Consider the following 20186-nt stretch of genomic DNA (forward strand, 5'->3'; position numbering starts at 1 on the left):
TGTTGAGATAGAATAAATCTTGTACAAAATGTAAGGTGGAGCATCAAATACTATACTGTGCTTAGTTACATGGTGAGAGCAGTAGGCAGGGAAATGCTGTCACTAGATAGGTGTTTGATGAAGTATGCCTTGATTAGTATAAATGGAAACTTAAGTATTAAATGGAAAGATCATAAGTAAGCAACCATCATGCAGGGGCTGCTGAGGTGACACTTTCTTCTTTGAAAACTATGTCAGGCAGTGGGATAACAATTTTTATTATTTAAAAATATTATTTTCATTCAGCATACTTTGATCATATTCTTTTCACTCTTCCAACTCCTCAGAGGTCCTACCTGCCTCCCTACTCACCAAATATCGTGTTCTATCTCCATCTCTTAAAAAAAAATGAAAACTCGAAAACAAAAACAAAAAAACATAATAAAATGGAAACAAATGAGTAAAAGCCAGTAATACAAACAACAACAACAACCCCCCCAAACAAATAAAAACAAACAAAATGTACACACAGCGAACACATGCAGTCTATTTTTGTTGGTCTGCTATTCCTAGACATGGTGTCTGCCCTGGAGTGTGATTGATATGCCCAGTGACACTCCATAGCAGGAAACTGACCTTCCCTTTTCCAGTAGATATCAACTGTCAGTAGCTTCTTGGTTAGGAATAAGACTCTGTATTCACTTTGCCTTCTCCGTGCTGAGATTTTGTCTGGTGTGAACTCATTCAGGTCTTGTGAGTTCATATGTGTATAACATGTGTATTAGGTTTGTTGTGTCAGAATGACGCTATCTCCTTGTAGTCAACTAACATTTCTGGCTCTTACAATGTTTCTACCTCCTTTTTTTCCCCATATGCTCCTGATCCTTGAGGAGAGGGGCTTTGATAAAGACATCCCATTTAGCATCAAGTGCTCCAAAGTCTCTCACTCTTTGAACATTGCTCAGTTGTGGATCTCTGTTCTAATTCTCATTTACTGCAAAATGAGCTTCTTTGATGAAGGTTGAGTGATACACTGATCTCTGGATCTAGTAATATGTCAACAACACTTATTTTATAGCTATGTTCTGTTAGCAGAATCATAGCAGTACTTTTCTCTAGGGCCAATTACCTATCTCATAGTCTCAGGCTCCTGGCCACTTTAGCAGTGGGTATGAGCTATATCTCATAGAGTGGACCTTAAACCCAATCTACAAATAGTGAGTTACTTCTTTAACATTTGTGCCACTCTTGGATCCATGTGTTCCAGTTGTAGGTCCCAGGGTTTGTAAATGGTTGATATTGATGGTTACATTCTCCCTCCAGTCACACACAAAGTACTTTCTAGCATTATAAACGCCAGTCAGTAGGAATGAAACATCCATTTGAGCACCAGCTTAATTTCTCCATATTCAATAGATTGAGTAAGTGGTGTCTCCAACAACAGGTCTTACCATACTAGAAAATAACGAGCAATCTTGGCACTCAGAACCTGTGATGGTTGGCATGTGTGTGTCTGGAAAGAACACTGTGGGATGGATCCCTTTGGCCAGTATTTCAACAATATGTAACTCATTTCTGGTATTGAAGGTTTTACTAAGTGGCCTTAAGTATCTAGTTGGAACATAGTCTTTCCCATTATATAGTGACTCCATTTAAATTCCTTTTACATGTGCAAATAATTTAGGAAGCCCCTACAATGATTGAAAGGCTGTTTCCACAGAGCTTATCAAAAGGCCCTTATTCACACCATTCCTATAGAATTATTCCTGTAGGTATAATAAAACCATTAACACATTAAAAAAAGAAATTGAAAAAGACCTCAAATGACAAGTGATATCTCATGCTCATGGATCAACAGGATTAATATGAAAATAGCCATTCTGCAAAAAGCAATGTACAGATTCAATGTGATCTACTTCAAAATGTCCACACAATTCTTCACAGAAACTGAAAAAAATTTATACTTCAATTCATATAAAAACATACATGCAAAATAATTGAATAGATAAATAAATAAAACTACCCAGGAAATCATTAAAAAAAACCCAAGAAGCAACAAACCAACCAAATAAAAAAACCCTGAAACTACTCAAAGGATCACCACTTTAGGTTTTATGTCATATTACAGAGCTATAGTATTTAAAACAGTACAATATGGATATAAAAACAGACACATTGATCTATGTAATATAACTTAGGACCCAGACATGATTCTATACATCTGTAGTTACTTGATATTTTACATAGCCCCCCAAAATATACACTAGAGAGAAGACAGCATCTCCATCAAATGGTGCTGGTTAAACTAGGTGATTTCACATAGAAAAATTAAAATATATCCATATCATCACCCTGTACAACTCCCAATTTCAAATAGATCAAGAGCCACATACCTAGAGTCTGATAAAAGAGAGAACAGGAAATATGCTTGAACTCACAAGCACAGAAAGGATTTTCCATGACGATCCTCATCCTTTCTATCAGAAAACGTGACGTGATTCTTGTTATTTAGAATTCTTCAGTCACTGAGATCATTTAGGATAAGCAAAGGTTAACCACTGATGACCAGAGAAATGAGACTTCAATGAAGCTGCACTTAAGAAGGGCAGTACTCTTGACAAGTGCTACTGAGGAGATGGAGAAATGGGTCCTCCAACACTGTTGGTGAGAAAGCCCATGAGTGCATTTACAGAAAATTGTATGAAGCTTCCTTAAAAAACTAAACAATCATACTATCAGATGATCCAGTGGCTTACCAAAGAGGGCATGTATTTGAAGGAGATGAAACCATTAAATGGAGGAGACAGCTTCACCCATGTTTAATAACACTATAATAGAAATGAAATGAGAAAAATTAAGTGTCCATTAAATAATACAGATAAAGAAAGTATACTGCATTTTTTCATAGACTACTATGAAGCCATAATAGCAACCTCAACATCCTGTTATGAGCGACAAAATGGATGGAGCTGGAAACATTGTGCAAAATGAGCAAATCAGGAACAGAGAGACAGGACTGTCAATGTGTGTGATATTAGGCATTGATCTTCGAGAACTTTAAAGCAGCAGGGGAGTTATTAGAGGCAAGGTGTATGAGAAAGAAAGTCAGAAACAGGTTTACCAATGTAACTAAGTTATAGTAGGAGGGAAACAAACCAATCTGGTGAGAGTAAGACCAATATAGATAAAAAGGAATGGATTGTATAGCTCAAAAAGCTAAAGAAAAGAGTCTTAAAAAGTTTTTGCCAGAAAGAAAATGATAAATTTAAGGAAAGAGAAATTTAGCCTAATGTAAACGGTATAAATTCATATATGTATAAACATCATGGCATTCCATTAATGTACACTTTTTTTTAACTATCACTTAAAATAAATTTAATTTATGAAAAAAAATCAACAAGACTTTTCCACTTTGTTTGAGTTAATATTGTATACTTGCACTTATAACTCCCAGGGCAGAAAATTTAATTGACTTCATTGTAGTTTTTAAAATTTATTTTATGTAAATATATGACTGTTCTGTGGGTACATGTGCATGTGGGTAAATTATTGTGCACTTGTCATGGAGCCAGCAGAGAATTCGTTGCTCTAGAGAGTAGATTACCAAACACCATCTCATTGCTTCCCCTGACTACAGACAGTTATCTTGTGAATCCTCATTAATTTTCTTTTATTCTACCTCTGATTTGGGATCAAATCAGAGCTGAGAAATTCCCAATTCCAATAGCTCTTACATTTCTATATCCATTATACAAATGTAGGCTTAGCAGTTTTGCTCTGTACTCTTTGTCTTGTGCTACTGAAGGATTTGCCCTAGAGAATCATTTCAAGCATTCAGTGAGAGCATTATATTCAGCCACTTGTAATAAACTTTAAAAAAAGTCTGTTTTATTTAAATTGAATTCATCCAACAAGTATAACATGGGACTATCACATATGAGTGTCAGATTTCAAGATGTATTTAATACTACTGTTCTTGGTTAATATTAGCACATTTATTTTAAAATCTGTTCAAAATTCAAAGCAAATAAATGGAATCCAATCGTCAATATGTTTATAACAAATAAAAGCATAAATTTAAAGCACCAAGTAAAACAAAAAAAATTGGTAAAAATGTAGTAATTGGCATACGAAGTAAGAGGGATGGCACTATTGGGCCCAGAAAACACAGGTCACCTGGATTTCAGTTCTGGGTAAGCTGGTCTGTGCTGTCCCAGAGCAGAGTTGGACTACTGTTCTGCCAAAGTTACCTTAGTTCTATTCTCTGACCAACACTGGCTCCGCTGCCATTCACATGCTGAACGATGAAGCTTCTTCGTGCTGTAGAAGACAATTTACACAGAGACTCACAGTTGGGCAATGTAGAGAGAGTGAGAGGCTCTGGAACTCGGCTCTAAATGGGATGTCTTTAGACATCCAAAACCCCTTAAGGTTTAGGGATCTACATGGAAGAAGGAAGATTTTAAGAGCCAGAGGTGGTGGAGGGCTACAAGGAAACAACATCTTCTTGATACATAGGAGTGATACACAAATGAGGTCACAGAGACAATGCTGACAACATACACATGACATCACAGGTCCAAACCAGACCAAATCCCAACACTGAGAAGAAGAATCCCACTTCTAACAAAGGAGCTGCAATTGAATGCAGTCACAATTGATATGTTCTACAAAAGGGAAAAATCAATTTAGTTGGCCAGTGTAAACTAGACTGTATTTCTTGTGTGCTTTTTGTGTTGTCTTTCCTTGTTGGCTTCTGTCTGTATGTGAGTGTCTCATATTTTGATTTGTATATATATTTTTAAAAACACAGAGAAAGAGAGAGAGAGAGAGAGAGAGAGAGAGAGAGAGAGAGAGAGAGAGAGAGAGAGAGAGAGAACGTGAAATTATCTGAGTTTGGAGATGAGAGGATCTGGGAAGAGTTGAGAGAAGGTAAGTATGATCAAAATATATTATGTGAAACATTTAAATAATAAAATACATTTTGATTTATAAAAAAATCAAACAAGTGAGCAAGCAAAATCTCTGTATTTGGTAATCATTTGAAATCTCTAGGGCCTGTGAGGCAGAAATAGATGGAGCTAGGCAGAGCCCCTTGGCTCCCTAGGCAACCTGTCTGATGTGATTAGCAAGCTGCAGGCCAGTGACAGATCCTGCCTCAAAGGACAAGAAGTATTTTGCCTGAGGATAAATGACACCTGAGATTTGTGCTCACACACAAATATATGCGTGCACCCCTCAAAAATCCAAGTTAATGGATAATCAAATTGTGGTACATACAGGCAAAGGAATATTTCTCAGCAATAGCAAAACCTGTGCTATCAAGCCACTAAAATATGGACGAATCCTGTCATTTGCTGAGTGAAAGAAGCCAGTATGAAAAGGCTACAAACTGTATGAATTTAACAATGTGAACCTCAGGAAAAGGCAAAACTACAGAACAGAAAGATCCACCTACAACAGTTAGGTGGGAGGGGAGGAGGATAATGTGGAATATTTGGAACATGTAGGACAATGAAACTAGTTTTTAAGTTACTATAATGGTGACTATGGGACTTCCCACAGTTTTCAAAAATACATAAAGTTATACAAGAGTGGACCCTAATAAAATTAATTAATTTCAGTTAATGTGATGTTCTGGTTTATTAATGTTTATTAATGTTAAGAAATATGACTTTCTGTTAAAGATCAGAGTCCTTGTAAACAGGGGAGCAAGGCAGTTCGTGAGAACTCTGACTCACTTAACTTCCTGTAAGTCAAAACTAATTATAGCTCGTTAACGAAAATATTAATTAATGTGGTAATAACAGTTGTAACTAGGATCACTGAAACCTTCTCAACAAGTACTGTACTGGCTGGTTTTGTGTGTCAACTTGACACAAGCTAGTCATCAGAGAGGACGGAGTGTCAGTTGAAGAAATGCCTCCATGAGATCCCGCTGTAAGGCATTTTCTCAATTAGTGGTCAATGTGGGAGGGACTAGCCCATTGTGGATGGTGCCGTCCCTAGGCTGGTGTTCCTTAGTTCCGTAAGAAGGCTAGCTGAGCAAGCCGGGAGAAGCAAGCAAGTAAGCAGCACCCTCTATGGCCCCTGTATCAGCTCTACCTTCCTGTTCCAGCTCTGCTTGAGTTCCTGTTCTGACTTCTTCCATTGATGGACTGTGATCTGGAAGTGTTAGCCAAATAAACCCTTTCCTCCCCAACTTCTTTTTTAGTCATGGTGTTTTGTTGCAACAATAGAAATTATGTTAAAGACTTATCAACATGAATTATTGTATAAAAATTGTTTTTTAAACAGCAGAGCAAAAGGTAATTTGTGACTCACTTAACAAAATGTAATCTCCTGTATCAAAATGAACTTTATTAGAAAATAACACTAATGTGTACAAGACAAATTATCCTAAAGGCCTGTGAATGACTATTTTTTACTTATTTTACAGTATTATTCAAAGTTATGATTCGAGACTGAGAATTAGCTCTGACATGTTCTTGGTACATGCCAGCACACAGCAGTAATTGAACATCTAAGGTCTGTCACTGTTGTTTTGTCTCCAATCCAAACCCTTGGGAAATTCCAGTAATTTTCTTTCTTTTTTTTATAGTTCTGGGGTGATGGGGAGTGACAGGGACAGGTGAGAGGAAACAGTTCTCAAGCAATTACAAATGTTTGCCTCTTCAATTTAATGGATAAGCTGTCCAGTGCTAAGATTTATTGTATGGCTACTCCCCAGAGCACGGGGAGGGAGGGAGGGAGGGAGGGAGGGTCATTCATTGCCATTCCATCACGTGTTGAAGTGCAGCTGTGTTTCAGCAAATCCTGATGATTACACCGGGAGAAAACTCCCAGCAGTTGTTCAGACGTACATGGTTTTCACACATATCAGGTCTTCCTTGTTTACAAAAGTTGAAAATGTCAAAGTCAGACCACTTTCTACCTTAAACAATAGTAAAACTTTAATAGTGGAGGAAATTAAAAATGATTCTATTTTTATAATCTTCAGACATTTTATCTTACTTTTACAAGTTCACTGATAAGATCTTTCAAGTTTTGTTTCATATCTGAAAGGAAAAAATTAGTCAAAATGTTCACTAATTATTTCTTTCCTCAGAGGTAATAAACAATAAAGCACTAATGATTAAATCCAGAATATCTTGGTTTTCTATTTCTTTGAAGAGAAGAACTGAATTAAGGTAAATCAAAAAGCCTACCATGGACCCACTTTTAAGTGAAATGCATTAATTAGTTCCATCTGGAAAGCATGAATTACACACTTTGAAAAGTAATATAAAGTATATGCAATTGCATTTTGGAATTATAACTCATTTTTAATGTCAGTTTTTATAGAAGTATTTAGTGGGAACAATGGCTATTTCAGGCCTAGGTGGCAGATGTGTACACTACCACAGGTCCTTGGGGATCCTGGACTATGAATCAGGAGGGGTTAGGTCATCTTGGGAGCAGAGCTGGGTGTGTGTGCTTCCTGTGAGAGTGTGTGGTCTTGGGCTTTCTTGTTCTAGTGAGTTCATTAATATAAGAGTTTCACAGCAACACCATAAGAATAAAGGTCCCCCAGAGAGTTAGTTCCACATTCTACTCTTTGTAAAATCGCATCAAGGGAAAATTAAGGTTGTAGGTGACATTAGTTTGCTAATTTAGTATCCGTGATACAAGGAGATTCTCATTCCATCATAGTTTGTAAAAGTGTGTTTCCTTTAATATCAAAAAAAAGAAGCAGAGTCAACCTAAAAAATGACACAATGTGAGAAAAACTCAAATGGCCACTGGTCTCAGTTCAAATAATGTGAGCAGCTTCTAGGACTTGGGAAGGCATGGTAAAATTCCCCCAGGGAACATCAGGAGGAATTCAGCAATACTGATTCCTTATTTTCAGGCAATGAGACCCAGTTCAGACTTCTGACCCCTTGAGCTGTAAAATACTAAATTTATGCAGTTTTAACTCACTAACGTGGCAATCTGTTACAGAAGCAACAGGAAACTGATTGCATTTCCTTTATCTCTATAATAAACACCTACTTTAGAAAACCTTGATCCGGCACCCTCCCAGTCGGAGGACAGTGACCTGCCCTGCAGGGAGCGCCATCTTGGCTCCGGGACTCCGCCGAGCTTAGTCTCTACAGGTCAGAGTGGGGACCACGGGGGGCAGACGGCTTCTGGGACAGGCAGGAGCCACAGAGCCGCTGAGGCAGCACCCTTTTGGGGCCGCAGACTTCCGGCACCCTCCCAGCCGGAGGACAGAGACCTGCCCTGCAGAGAGTGCCATCTTGGCTCCGGGACTCCGCCGAACTTAGTCTACAGGTTAGAGTGAGGACCACAGAGGCAGACAGCTTCTGGGACAGGCGGGAGCCACAGAGCCGCTGAGGCAGCACCCTTTTGGGGCCGCAGACATCCGGCACCCTCTCAGTCGGAGGACAGTGACCTGCCCTGCAGGGAACGCCATCTTGGCTCCGGGACTCCGCCGAGCTTAGACTCTACAGGTCAGAGTGGGGACCACGGGGGCAGACGGCTTCTGGGACAGGCGGGAGCCACAGAGCTGCTGAGGCAGCACCCTTTAGGGGCCGCAGACATCCGGCACCCTCCCAGTCGGAGGACAGTGACCTGCCCTGCAGGGAGCGCCATCTTGGCTCCGGGACTCCGCCGAGCTTAGTCTCTACAGGTCAGAGTGGGGACCACGGGGGCAGACGGCTTCTGGGACAGGCAGGAGCCACAGAGCCGCTGAGGCAGCACCCTTTTGGGGCCGCAGACTTCCGGCACCCTCCCAGTCGGAGGACAGTGACCTGCCCTGCAGGGAACGCCATCTTGGCTCCGGGACTCCGCCGAGCTTAGTCTCTACAGGTCAGAGTGGGGACCACGGGGGCAGACGGCTTCTGGGACAGGCGGGAGCCACAGAGCTGCTGAGGCAGCACCCTTTAGGGGCCGCAGACATCCGGCACCCTCCCAGTCGGAGGACAGTGACCTGCCCTGCAGGGAGCGCCATCTTGGCTCCGGGACTCCGCCAAACTTAGTCTGTACAGGTCAGAGTGAGGACCACAGAGGCAGACAGCTTCTGGGACAGGCGGGAGCCACAGAACCGCTGAGGCAGCACCCTTTTGGGGCCGCAGACATCCGACACCCTCCCAGCCGGAGAACAGTGACCTGCCCTGCAGGGAGCGCCATCTTGGCTCCGGGACTCCGCCGAACTTAGTCTGTACAGGTCTGCTGACAGAGGATACTCAGAATCCCCAGAAGAACAACCTCTGAACAGAGACAACTATAACAACTCCAGAGATTACCAGATGGCGAGAGGTAAAGGTAAGAATCTTACTAACAGAAACCAAGACCACTCACCATCATCAGGACCCAGCACTCCCACTTCGCCCAGTCCAGGGCACCCCAACACACCTGAAAAACTAGACCTGGATTTAAAAGCATATCTCATGATGATGGTAGAGGACATCAAGAAGGACTTTAAAGAACTACAGGAGAACATGGCTAAAGAGTTACAAGTCCTTAAAGAAAAACAGGAAAACACAACCAAACTGGTAGAAGTCCTTAAAGAGAAACAGGAAAACACATCCAATCAGATGATGGAAATGAACAAAACCATACTAGACCTAAAAAGGGAAGTAGACACAATAAAGAAAACCCAAAATGAGGCAACACTGGAGATAGAAACCCTAGGAAAGAAATCTGGAACCATAGATGCAAGCATCAGCAACAGAATACAAGAGATGGAAGAGAGAATCTCAGGTGCAGAAGATTCCATAGAGAACATGGGCACAACAATCAAGGAAAATGGAAAATGCAAAAAGATCCTAACTCAAAACATCCAGGAAATACAGGACACAATGAGAAGACCAAACCTACGGATAATAGGAGTGGATGAGAATGAAGATTTTCAACTCAAAGGACCAGCAAACATCTTCAACAAAATTATAGAAGAAAACTTCCCAAATCTAAAGAAAGAGATGCCCATGAACATACAAGAAGCCTACAGAACTCCAAATAGGCTGGACCAGAAAAGAAATACCTCCCGACACATAATAATCAGAACAACAAATGCACTAAATAAAGATAGAATACTAAAAGCAGTAAGAGAAAAAGGCCAAGTAACATATAAAGGCAAGCCTATCAGAATTACACCAGATTTTTCACCAGAGACTATGAAAGCTAGAAGATCCTGGACAGATGTTATACAGACACTAAAAGAACACAAATTCCAGCCCAAGCTACTATACCCAGCCAAACTCTCAATTAACATAGATGGAGAAACCAAAGTATTCCACGACAAAGCCAAATTCACACATTATCTCTCCACGAATCCAGCCCTTCAAAGGATAATAACAGAAAAAAACCAATACAAGGACAGGAACCACGCCCTAGAAACAACAAGAAGGTAATCCCTCAACAAACCTAAAAGAAGACAGCCACAAGAACAGAATGCAAACTTTAACAACAAAAATAACAGGAAACAACAATTACTTTTCCTTAATATCTCTTAATATCAATGGACTAAACTCCCCGATAAAAAGACATAGACTAACAAACTGGCTACACAAACAAGACCCAACATTTTGCTGCTTACAAGAAACTCATCTCAGAGAAAAAGATAGACACTACCTCAGAATGAAAGGCTGGAAAACAATTTTCCAAGCAAATGGTCTGAAGAAACAAGCTGGAGTAGCCATTCTAATATCAGATAAGATTGACTTCCAACCCAAAGTCATCAAAAAAGACAGGGAGGGGCACTTCATACTCATCAAAGGTAAAATTCTCCAAGAGGAACTATCAATCCTGAATATCTATGCTCCAAATACAAAGGCAGCCTCATTCATTAAAGAAACTTTAGTAAATCTCAAAGCACACATTGCACCTCATACAATAATAGTGGGAGACTTCAACACACTACTTTCACCAACGGACAGATCATGGAAACAGAAACTAAACAGGGACACAGTGAAACTAACAGAAGTTATGGATCAAATGGATCTGGCAGATATCTACAGAACATTTTACCCTAAAACAAAAGGATACACCCTCTTCTCAGCACCTCATGGTACCTTCTCCAAAATTGACCACGTAATTGGGCACAAAACAGGACTCAACAGATACAAAAACATTGAAATTGTCCCATGCATCCTATCAGATCACCATGGACTAAGGCTGATCTTCAATAACAAAATAAATAATAGAAAGCCAACCTTCACGTGGAAACTGAACAACACTCTTCTCAATGATACCTTGGTCAAGGAAGGAATAAAGAAAGAAATTAAGGACTTTTTAGAGTTCAATGAAAATGAAGCCACAACATACCCAAACTTATGGGACGCAATGAAAGCATTTCTAAGAGGAAAACTCATAGCTCTGAGTGCCTCCAAAAGGAAACTAGAAAGAGCACACATTAGCAGCTTGACAACACACCTAAAAGCACTAGAACAAAAGGAAGCAAATTCACCCAAGAGGAGTAGACGGCAGGAAATAATCAAACTCAGGGGTGAAATCAACCAAGTGGAAACAAGAAAAACTATTCAAAGAATCAACCAATCAAGGAGCTGGTTCTTTGAGAAAATCAACAAGATAGATAAACCCTTAGCCAGACTCAGTAGAGGGCACAGGGAAAGCATCCTAATTAACAAAATCAGAAATGAAAAAGGAGACATAACAACAGATCCTGAAGACATCCAAAACACCATCAGATCCTTCTACCAAAGGCTATACTCAACAAAACTGGAGAACCTGGATGAAATGGAGAAGTTCCTAGACAGATACCAGGTACCAAAGTTGAATCAAGATCAGGTTAATGATCTAAACAGCCCTATATCCCCCAAAGAAATAGAAGCAGTCATTAATAGTCTCCCAACCAAAAAAAGCCCAGGACCAGATGGGTTTAGTGCAGAGTTCTATCAGACCTTCAAAGAAGATCTAATCTCAGTTCTTCACAAACTATTCCACAAAATAGAAACAGAAGGTACTCTACCCAACTCATTCTATGAAGCCACAATTACTCTGATACCTAAACCACAAAAAGACCCAACAAAGATAGAAAACTTCAGACCAATATCCCTTATGAATATTGATGCAAAAATCCTCAATAAAATTCTTGCTAACCGAATCCAAGAACACATCAAAACAATCATCCATCCTGACCAAGTAGGTTTCATCCCAGGGATGCAGGGATGGTTCAATATACGGAAATCCATCAACGTAATCCAGTATATAAACAAACTCAAAGACAAAAACCACATGGTCATCTCGTTAGATGCGGAAAAAGCATTTGACAAGATCCAACACCCATTCATGATAAAAGTCTTGGAAAGATCAGGAATTCAAGGCCCATACCTAAACATGATAAAAGCAATCTACAGCAAACCAGTAGCCAACATCAAAGTAAATGGTGAGAAGCTTGAAGCAATCCCTCTAAAATCAGGGACTAGACAAGGCTGTCCACTTTCTCCATACCTATTCAACATTGTACTTGAAGTCCTAGCCAGAGCAATTCGACAACAAAAGGAGATCAAAGGGATACAAATTGGAAAAGATGAAGTCAAAATATCACTCTTTGCAGATGATATGATAGTATATATAAGTGACCCTAAAAATTCCACCAGAGAACTCCTAAGCCTGATAAACAGCTTCGGTGAAGTAGCTGGATATAAAATTAACTCAAACAAATCAATGGCCTTTCTCTACACAAAGAATAAACAGGCTGAGAAAGAAATTAGGGAAACAACACCCTTCTCAATAGTCACAAATAATATAAAATATCTTGGCGTGACTCTAACTAAGGAAGTGAAAGATCTGTATAATAAAAACTTCAAGTCTCTGAAGAAAGAAATTATAGAAGATCTCAGAAGATGGAAAGATCTCCCATGCTCATGGATTGGCAGGATCAACATTGTAAAAATGGCTATCTTGCCAAAAGCAATCTACAGATTCAATGCAATCCCCATCAAAATTCCAACTCAATTCTTCAACGAATTAGAAAGTGCAATCTGCAAATTCATCTGGAATAACAAAAAACCTAGGATAGCAAAAACTCTTCTCAAGGATAAAAGAACCTCTGGTGGAATCACCATGCCGGACCTAAAGCTCTACTACAGAGCAATTGTGATAAAAACTGCATGGTACTGGTATAGTGACAGACAAATAGACCAATGGAATAGAATTGAAGACCCAGAAATGAACCCACACACCTACGGTCACTTGATCTTCGACAAGGGAGCTAAAAACATCCAGTGGAAGAAAGACAGCATTTTCAACAAATGGTGCTGGCACAACTGGTTGTTAACATGTAGAAGAATGCGAATCGATCCATTCCTATCTCCTTGTACTAAGGTCAAGTCTAAGTGGATCAAGGAACTTCACATAAAACCAGAGACACTGAAACTTATAGAGGAGAAAGTGGGGAAAAGCCTTGAAGATATGGGCACAGGGGAAAAATTCCTGAATAGAACAGTAATGGCTTGTGCTGTAAGATCGAGAATTGACAAGTGGGACCTCATGAAACTACAAAGCTTCTGCAAGGCTAAAGACACCATCAATAAGACAAAAAAACCACCAACAGATTGGGAAAGGATCTTCACCTATCCTAAATCAGATAAGGGACTAATATCCAATATATATAAAGAACTCAAGAAGGTGGACTCCAGAAAGTCAAATAACCCCATTAAAAAATGGGGCTCAGAACTGAACAAAGAATTCTCACCTGAGGAATACCGAATGGCAGAGAAACACCTGAAAAAATGTTCAACATCCTTAATCATCAGGGAAATGCAAATCAAAACAACCCTGAGATTCCACCTCACACCAGTCAGAATGGCTAAGATCAAAAATTCAGGTGACAGCAGTTGCTGGCGAGGATGTGGAGAAAGAGGAACACTCCTCCATTGTTGGTGGGATTGCAAGCTTGTACAACCACTCTGGAAATCAGTCTGGCGGTTCCTCAGAAAATTGGACATAGTACTACCGGAGGATCCAGCAATACCTCTCCTGGGCATATATCCAGAAGATGTCCCAACCGGTAAAAAGGACACATGTTCCACTATGTTCATAGCAGCCCTATTTATAATAGCCAGAAGCTGGAAAGAACCCAGATGTCCCTCAACAGAGGAATGGATACAGAAATTATGGTACATTTACACAATGGAGTACTACTCAGCTATTAAAAAGAATGAATTTATGAAATTCCTAGCCAAATGGATGGACCTGGAGGGCATCATCTTGAGTGAAGTAACATAATCACAAAAGAACTCACACAATATGTATTCACTGATAAGTGGATATTAGCCCAAAACTTAGGATACCCAAGATTTAAGATACAATTTGCTAAACGCATGAAACTCAAGAAGAATGAAGACCAAAGTGTGGACACTGTGCACCTTCTCAGAATTGGGAACAAAACACCCAGGGAAGGAGTTACAGAGACAAAGTTCGTAGCGGTGATGAAAGGATGGACCATTTAGAGACTGCCGTATCCAGGGATCCATCCCATAATCAACTTCTAAACGCTGACACCATTGCATACACTAGCAAGATTTTGCTGAAAGGACCCAAATATAGCTGTCTCTTGTGAGACGATGCCGGGGCCTAGCAAACACAGGAGTGGATGTTCACAGTCAGCTATTGGATGTATCACAGGGCTCCCAATGGAGAAGCTAGAGTAAGTACCCAAGGAGCTAAAGGGATCTGCAACCCTATTGTTGGAACAACATGATGTACAAACTAGAACCCCGGAGCTCTTGTCTCTAGCTGCATATGTATCGAAAGATGGCCTAGTCGGCCATCAATGGAAAGAGAGGCCCATTGGACTTGCAAACTTTATATGCCCCAATATAGGGGAATGCCAGGGCCTAAAGAATGGGAATGGGTGGGTAGGGAAGTGGGGGGCGCTATGGGGGACTTTTGGGATAGTATTGGAAATGTAATTGAGGAAAATACGTAATAAAAATATAAAAAAAAAGATATTTTGGGGAGGATTTTTGGTTACTCAAACATTTTGGAGAATCTTAAAATGTTTAAAGTCTATTATAAAAAAAATGATGTGCTTTACTGAGCTTGTCCTTGTGTTGAAAAATCTTCCCAAGGCTTTTGAATATCTATGAGTTGTTTTGTGAAAAAAGATCTTATTGAAAATGAATAAAATAAAAAAACAATCAAAAAAAAAAAAAAGAAAACCTTTATTCTGGGTACAAGGCACCTAAAATGACAATCTTTGTGGCCTGAAGAGATCTCTCAGTGGGTACAGGGATTAGTATTCAAGAAAGAGAATTTGAGTTAGGAATTCTAGCATCCATTTAAAAGCTAGGCATGGCTACATTTTCCTCCTACCCCATGCTGGGTTGGGATAGAGACAAAATGATTCCAAGGATTTACTGGACAACCATTCTAGTACAAACAATGGGCTCCATGTTTAGTGAAAAAAATTCTTGTCTCAAAACTGAAAGTAGAGAACAATACAGGAAGAATCCTGATATCGACCCCTGACCTGCACACTCATGCACATGCTTACCCCCCACCTCCCAGTCTACTTGACTGTTCTATACTGTTTTTGGCTTAAACTTAATGATGCATGTTTAGTTATGCGAAGTAATGCTGTACATCTTACCACATAAAATAAGTCATCTTTTGTCTGTTGTCTGTTGTAGTATATTATCACAGATACTAGAATGGAAGATGAAGAAAGGGTTCATATTGTTTTACAATATGATCACCAGCCTAAGATGTGTTACAGGTCACAGACATGAATCAGCTGTATTGGTTTCTTTCTAAGTGTACCATGATAAATTACCACGACTTGGCAGCTTAAAATAGCAGAAGTTTTCTTTTTTATAGTTCTGAAGATCAGGAATCCAAAATGAATGTGTTGGAAGGATTGCATTCCCTTTGCAAGCTCTTAAAGGAAATCCTTCCTCACTAGGGAGTTCCGAATGTTCTTGGCTTGAGGCTGCAAATTCCAGTGTCTGTTTTCACATGGACTTCTGTGCATGCTGTGCCCTTCTCATGTCATACAAGTCGCTTGTCATTGGATTTGATGCCCATGATAACCCATGGAATCTCAGTTTGGGATTCTTCTGAATAAAATCCAAGTAGGCATTTCCTTCGCAGGACCACCATTCAATTTACTGCACTGCTTTACGGTCTTCAAATCTACACTGTTTAATTTTATAGAAACCAAGAAAGTCCATAGTCATTAATAAGCCTTCAACTTTCATAAACTCTTGGCTTGCACAAATGATAAAAGAGGAGAATAACTCATTTAGTGACGATTTGGTGTAGTGAGTTTCATAGTCTGTCAGAGGAATTGTAAAATTGTAAAAGCCAATAGCATACCACTTTCAGATACACATACTACACAAAAAAGCAATTTTATGCTAGCTATGTGACTAAGAGGAACACTCAGGAGCAGTGAACACACATAAGAACACCCTCGTGTCCAGCAACACTAAGAACAGCTACTAAAATGAGCAAGTCTATATGTACTGGACACATTAATGAATGGCCTGAGCACCACATGTAGCTAAAGACATATACATGCTCAATAACTACATGTAGGCATTTGACACACAGGCACAACTGAACAGGAAAATGCAAGAGAAATAGTGGGCTTTCTGAGTATGGAATTGTACCTAGGTAACTTCTGTAATGGTAGTAATGCCTTAGAGAGTTGGACAGAGTAACAGGTGTTTCTTTTATATGTATTTTTACATGCAATAATACACATGAAGCACAAACATAGAATACTTGTGACTGTACATATATATAGTGTAAACACATAGTCTGTAATTATTTATGGACATTTATGTATGTATTTTAATTAAATCTGAATCCTACAATTATAATAACTATGAATCAAATAAATTGAAAGGGAGACAGAACTATCTACTTATACAGTCCTTGAATATAACAGGGGAGAAAAGACAAGCCATTACAGAAGGGTGAGGGAAGTTCTTTTCCAGACTGTAGTGTCAGTGGGAGGGGAATCATGCTTTGATTTCCTTTAGTATTCTATCAACCCATCTCAGATACTTGAAGAATCAAGATGAAAAGTGATGGGATGGAGCTGTAGTGCTGTGTGCTACAAGCACAGCAGGGTTGGTGTGGTGCTGCACAGAAGCAGGATTTACAGGAAGAAACAATATCCAGGGCTTCTGCTTTCCTCTTATCTGCAGATCCCCCAGTTCAGTAGCCTAGAACAAGCTTGGAAAAATACTGCTGAGATAAAGAAAAAATATGCACAAATTAACTGTTGTTTTTCGAGACAGGGTTTCTCTGTGTTACAGAGCTCTGTCCTGGAACTCAATTTGTAGACCGGGCTGGCCTTGAGCTAACAGAGATCCTCCTGTCTCTGCTTCCTGAGTGCTGGTAGTAAAGGTGTGCCCAGCTGCAGCAGTCACCACCACAACCAACCCCACCCGGCTATTGAGTGTTAGATTTAAGAGAATCAAAAAGAAACCAGGACTTCCGCTATCAGTGAAGAGAGAAAATGGAGAAAGGAAACCTCCAGCTAAGGAATAAGGAGTAAGGAAGTTCTTGTGGCCATATGGAAAGAGGTAAAGATTATCAGATAAAAACGTAGAGAAGGCTCCTGCCCTTTCTATTCTTATATTATTGAAACACACTCCCTGCCAGTAAGCAGTAATGACATTAGGAAGCCTTAATGCAATACATTAGCTCAATTGGAAACAGAGGTGTCAATTTGACTTTGGTGAATGGCACAGAGGCATTCGTCTGTGACGGAAATGAGTATAAAAATTAGTTTAGGATGATATATAAATCCAGGCTCAGACAAATTGGGCCTGCAAACTTAATTATCCCTGCAGAACTGAGCACTCCAGTTTCCACAGAACCTGGAAGTACTGGAAGCAATCAGGAGTTTTGCCCCCAGGCCTGACCCAGAAAAAGAGGAAAAAAACATACTTAAAATAGAGCTGACTTAGAGAAAGAAAGGCTTAGAGATGTATGGTCATGTATCTTCACTGAAATTTGTATTCTAATGTTTTTTTCTTTTCTCTCTAGAAATAAGCTTCCATTATCTTTTTTAAATACAGCATCTTCGATGGACGAGCCAATAAGTGATATATATTCACATGTTCAATAAACATCCTTTGGATCTTATTTGCCAGGAACCTGTCAGGATGGAAATCACTAGTATGGTAGACTATCCCATTTGTGAATTGGATGGTGTGTTGTATTCGACAGAAGCCCGTCCTGAGGGCCAGCATAGCATAGCCTCACCTCTTCTTCCTCGCTCTACCTCCTGATTTCCATACAAGGAGCACACTCGCCTCTGGAGACTAAAGGTGATGCTGGAGCCCCAACTCACTTCTCACTTGCTTTTTCTAATTCCAAATTACATAGCCTCGGGAATTAATAGAGTTTACCGGTTAGGATTTATTTTCTCTCATTACCTCAGCATATTTTTGGAGACCACATTCATATAAAGGCCATAAGAACAAAATATAAGCTTCTTGGAAAACAGAATTCTCTTTTCTCCTTCAGTCTCAGAGGAAAAATTCTCATTATATTTAAACTATTTCAAAGAAATAAATGCTGAAAGCTGAGGCACCTTAATTAACTAACATGATGTAACAAACTTCAACAAGCTCCTGAGGGATACAGACTTTCTGAAGTTCTGATTTTTATGAAATAATATCGTACTCCTGCTGGCTTCATGTACACAGCACAGCATAGCACCGCTGCTTGTTCCTGTCACAGATGGCAAAATAACTCCCCGGTTTCCCCTTACTGAAGACTCTTCTCATGCTTGCCTTTTAAATTATACCTCAGGGCAAAACTCTGTATATAACCACAGTCCTTCAGTGCTGTGTACAATCAGATGTGACCATATGTGTCTGGAAAATGCCATATGCAGTTGGAAATTCATAACGCACACGGGAAGTCTGAGAATCCTCAGTATCGACTCCCATGTAAATCAGTACCACCATATAGATGTTTTCCTGGACAAAAACAGACAGACAGTCAGACATCCCCCCCCCCCCCCACCCAACAAAACAAACAACAAATAAAATCCCCAAACACGCAAAAACCCCAAACAAGCAAACCAAAACCAAAAACTCCTGAGTTAAGAATAGAACATAGCTGGGCATAGTGGCACACGTCTTTAATCCCAGCACTCAGGAGGCAGAGGCAGGCGGATTTCTGAATTCGAGGCCAGCCTGGTCTACAGAGCGAATTCCAGGACAGCTAGGGCTACACAGAGAAACCCTGTCTCGAGAACCCCCCCCCCCCAAAAAAAAAAGAATATGTAGAAGTAACCTAATCTATCAAAATCTATCTTAGAAGATAAGGCATTTATTGTTCTGCCCCATAAACTCGTTATTATCTAGTCACTACTGTTGGTATATCCCTAAATTTCACTATGACAGGTAACATTCTAAAAGGATTGCCGTGAGACGCAGCCATTTTTCTAACCAACCGGAGTGGAAGAGACCTAGGATGATGGTCAGAGGTCAGAGGTCAGTCTCTTTATTTGGTTTGACGTCACCAGGGAAACTGCCTCCCTGGACCAGACCTGTCTAAACAGGTACATCCTGGAAAAGGATGGTTTCCTCCTGGACTTTAAAGCACTAACGTGGGCACTTGCTCAAAAATCCAGTGTTGGGTGAGGGGTGAGGAACCAGGGGCCACCCAAGAAGACCCTTGAAGATTCCAGGAAGTAAAATTGTTCCTGTCAGAAAATATATTTAGAAGTATTCTCTTTAACTCATAAATTCAACAGAACATGAATATATTTTAGCTAGACATTTTAATTATAGCCTGCAAGATATGTTAGGAGATAAACACGATCATCATTCCTTTCAACAAACGAACAGTCTTCATACTCAGAATTCATTATCAGGAATAGCCATAGTTAGGTAATAAAAATTATCTCCACTCACATACTCACCATAAATTTCCCTTCAAGGTCTAATGAACAGAAATAAATCTCAAAACCCCAATACAACTCATAAAAGGATTTACAAACAAGAAATAAAACATTTAAAAAATCACATATTCACTAAGAACATTTTTTATAAGAAGGTAGTGAATATATATTAATTTAAGGTATCAATACAGGCTGGAATGATGGCATGGTGGGTCCATACAAACATCAGGACCACTTGAATCTGAATTTCCAGAATCCGTGCCTGCCACTCAAGGTTCCTCCAGTGAGTTGGGAGGTGGAAATAAGAGAATGCAGGTGACAAAGA

The sequence above is a fragment of the Mus caroli genome, unplaced genomic scaffold, assembly GCF_978045245.1.
Source record: "Mus caroli unplaced genomic scaffold, Mus_caroli_1 scaffold_2, whole genome shotgun sequence".
Taxonomy (NCBI): domain Eukaryota; kingdom Metazoa; phylum Chordata; class Mammalia; order Rodentia; family Muridae; genus Mus; species Mus caroli.